The sequence below is a fragment of the Micromys minutus genome (assembly GCF_963924665.1).
Source record: "Micromys minutus genome assembly, chromosome: 28".
NCBI lineage: Eukaryota > Metazoa > Chordata > Mammalia > Rodentia > Muridae > Micromys > Micromys minutus.
This window is the reverse complement of record NC_137963.1, coordinates 18233838-18237536: the sequence shown is the minus strand read 5'-3', so window position 1 is coordinate 18237536 and position 3699 is coordinate 18233838. Positions and strand designations below refer to the sequence as shown.

The window sequence follows — 3699 nt, the reverse complement described above, 5'->3', positions numbered from 1 at the left end:
TTGCACATCTTCACATGTTAGCATTAGCCAGTAACATGTCAGAGGCAGGGAGACCTACCACTGCTTTAGTATGAATGCCTTCCCAGACCTGCATACGTTAGTGCTGTACAGACTCTAGCTTAAGAGCGAACCAGAAGAACCTCCCACAACTTCAACATGCCAAGCCACGTCAGTCAAATCTGCCTCAACCGGTCGGGATTCATGTTGACTGCATACAACTACACGTGCTAACTGATAAAACCAGTAAGATGTGCTATTTGCCCTTTATCCCCCCCCCCCAGTTCTTCATGTAGTTTAACGGTGTGTAGATCTCAGATAACTGTATTAAATCCTATGCCTAGAACATGTAGAGTGGTTTTCTGTTTTCTTTCTTTTCCAAATGACCAAAATGTTTTATTTAACTAAATTCAGATTCATGCATAATCACGACAGTCTCTCTCTCTTCAGATTTTGGCAATTAAAAAAAACAATAATAAATAAACAAACTACCAACCAACCAAGCAGCCTTGTACAGAACAGTACCGACACCAAAGAGGAGGAGTCACAGCTTTCCTGTAGGATATACACACGTATGTACATATATATGTTTTTCTGAAAGGCCTCTCCTCTGTTGGCCGTGTCAACCCTTAGGTCACAGTCAGAAACATACGACTTCAATCACTTCTTCGCTTCTCCAAGGTCTTCATGGCTGTCATCATCTACCTCTGGCCACTCTCCCTCAATGACACTGATTATGTCATCTGTGAAGTCTCCCTGAATGATGACCTCACCTCCCCCGTTACTGAGGCACCGCAGAATTTGTGAGCAAAAAGTCTTTGTGCTGCTTTGAGACCAGTTCCAAAAGTTGCAAGGCTGCACACTCTCGTCACAGATTTCTTCTTTGCTCTGGGAATTTTGGCTGTCGTGACCTCCTGTGGTGCTGTCTTCTTCTTCTTCTGTTTCATCTGACCTCTTCCACCTCTTTGTTTTTTCCTCTCCTCCTCTTCCCCTACTGGTCCTCCAGCTTCTTGGTTGGGTGAATTTTCTACAGTTAAGTTTTGCACATTCATTTGGAAAATTCGTCTCTAGCCACTGTGTACATTTAGCAGCATCAGGCGTGTATTCGAAGTAGTCTGTTGGTGATGAACAGACTCCACAGTGGAAGAGGGAAATTGGCATCTAGCTTCGCACGATTCATATCGCCTTTGCAATCCGCCCCCGCGGGATTCAGAAATGTCAGTAGCCATCTCTCAAACCCCTCCCATCTCTCAAACCCCGCCCACCTCTCAAACCCCGCTCATCTTCCAAACCCCGCCCATCTCTCAAGCCCCGCCCATCTCACAGTCCCCCTCCCACCCTCACCCCCACTGCCCTACCCACACCCCAACCCCCAACCCTGTCCCTGTCACCTCTGCTGCTCCTGCCAGCTGAAGCAACACATGCTCTCCCCCGCCACAGCTGCCCGAAGTCTGCTTGGTTTTCCGTTTCCTATATTGCTTTTATTAGCCTTTCTATGTAGGAAAGGGCATCTGGAAAGTTACTATAAACGTGAAATCATTGTTCTATTCTGTAGGTGTTGGGGGAGGATAATAGTGAAAGTCCTCGAAGGAGGCTTACCTTCAATGTGTAACATTCCGGGTTTGGGTGAAGAGGATACACTGTATCTTATTTTATTTTCTGTACAAGAAGATGCATTTAGACAGACAATGGTAAAACTGTAGCCTGCAGCACAGACCTGGAACTTGAGCGTCCACGGAAAGCTTGTGGGGAGAATGGAGGAACAAGTGTGTCAATGTTTTTACACTGCTGTCTTACAGACAAGGAAGATGAGACGGGAGCAGCACAGGAAACTCCAGCTTTTATGTGTACTCTGGTGATACATGAATTTAGCACGTTGACTTCTTGAACAATTTACATGGAGAGTTATAATACTTTTACTAACCTTCAGGTCAAATCTGTTGTTTGGACATGCCAGATGTGTGTGTGTGTGTGTGTACATATGTGTTTATATATGAAGATATATGTATACACACACACAAAAGCACACACACAGACAGAGGGAGAGAAAGGGAGTGAGAGAGAGAGAGAGAGAGAAAGAGAGAGAGAGAGAGAGAGAGAGAGAGAGAGAGAGAGAGAGAGAGAGAGAGAATACCTAGAGAACTAATCTGAGCCTTTCACAGTTTTGAGAGAATTTGGACAAAAGGAAATTGTTCCAGACAGCTATAGAATTTCTCTGGAAATTTTTCTAAGTCCTGAGGTTGTATGAACATTTAATCACATTTGATAATTCAGAGAAAAAAAAAGTTTCACAGAAATGTTTTCACCCAAAAGTACTTCCAGTCAAATCTTGGTCCCAGGGCTATCTGGCAACACAGAGGCCATGTGACAGAGAACAGAGGACTTGGAGCAGAGGTAGGCAGAGCCGGCCTGGAAAATGTGTGGACAAGAGGCCTGTGTATCCATCTGGAAGGTACTGGCTGCCCATTGTCTAGAGATAGAAATACTTCCTTCCTTCCTTCCTTACGGACACTATTTCAAAATGAATGAGAGGTCTGTGGCTGCCCATGAGCTGCTTCGTGACAATGACAAGACTGAAGAATAAACACTGGATATCAAATCTACAGAGGATAATTCGTTTCTAACAAATAGTGCAGTGTTTATCCGGGATGCTGAGTGGACAGCTAACTTCATAGTATATGACAAGTATTAAGTGTTGAAAACTCTGATGATTAGTTTTGAAGTTCTGTATTATTTTAATCTCGGTGATTGAGCCTTTGGCTTAGGTTGAAAATGTTCCTTTATGCAGTCATTTATTACTTAAGCCCTCTGAATTCTGAAAGGTTTTAAGGAGGCTTAAAAGTGTGTGTGGGGGAGGGGGTGCTAAGGAGATGGGTTAGCACGTTAGCACTTTTTGCACAAGCCTGAGAACCTGTGTTTAACATACATGCATACACACACACACACACACACACACACACACACACACACACACACACATACCTATATAAAAAGTGATGCAAGGCTATGTAACCCCAGCACTTCAGGGCAGGGGGATCCTGGAGCTTGCTGTCCGTCTGTCTACCCAGCTCCAGACTCAGTGAGAAACCCTGGCCCAAGGGAATAAGAGAGAGTGGCAGCCCAAGATCACTAATGTCCTCTCCCGGTCCCCATGTGCAGAGATAAACTACATGGGGGTTGGGGGAGCCTGAGCTGACTGTGGTCCCTCCTACCTGTAACCTAGAGGAAGAGGCTGAGGCAGGAAGACTGCACAGCGAGTTCTAGGCCAGCCTGAGTTACAAATGTATCTTTAGGGGGAAAATGAATGAATGAATGAATGAATGAGAAGAACTCTAATCAAACCATTTTGAGGGTGTAGTAAAAGAATAAGCAATTGTGTAAGAAAACTCTTTTGAGGAAAGCTTTTCAACCAGACGCAGGGCTGGACATTTCTATTTCTCTAAGACCGTATCTTTACCTTGGCTGCACCCACAGCAACCTATGCTGTGAGCTAAGAGCCCACTGACCACAGGAGGAAAACCGTGAAGCCAGCGCCAGCATTAGTAAACAGAAGAGCAGCGGGAACCGAAAGTTCACGGATTCAAAGAGCAGGGAGTCAGACGGAGAACAGCGTGGCTGGGGGCTTCCTCTATGTGGGACCAGCACAACACGGAGAAAAATTAAGCTACACATCCCCAGTTCTCTCCCACATGACTAGGAGCA

General features: G+C 45.2%; 1 pseudogene across 1 annotated transcript; it reads right to left on the bottom strand.

The window, feature by feature from the left end:
- Positions 1 to 657: 657 nt before the first annotated feature.
- LOC308438779 (density-regulated protein-like) lies at positions 658 to 1226 on the bottom strand (annotated as a pseudogene). The gene has a single exon. The product of its transcript is annotated as a density-regulated protein-like (transcript).
- Positions 1227 to 3699: the final 2473 nt, after the last annotated feature.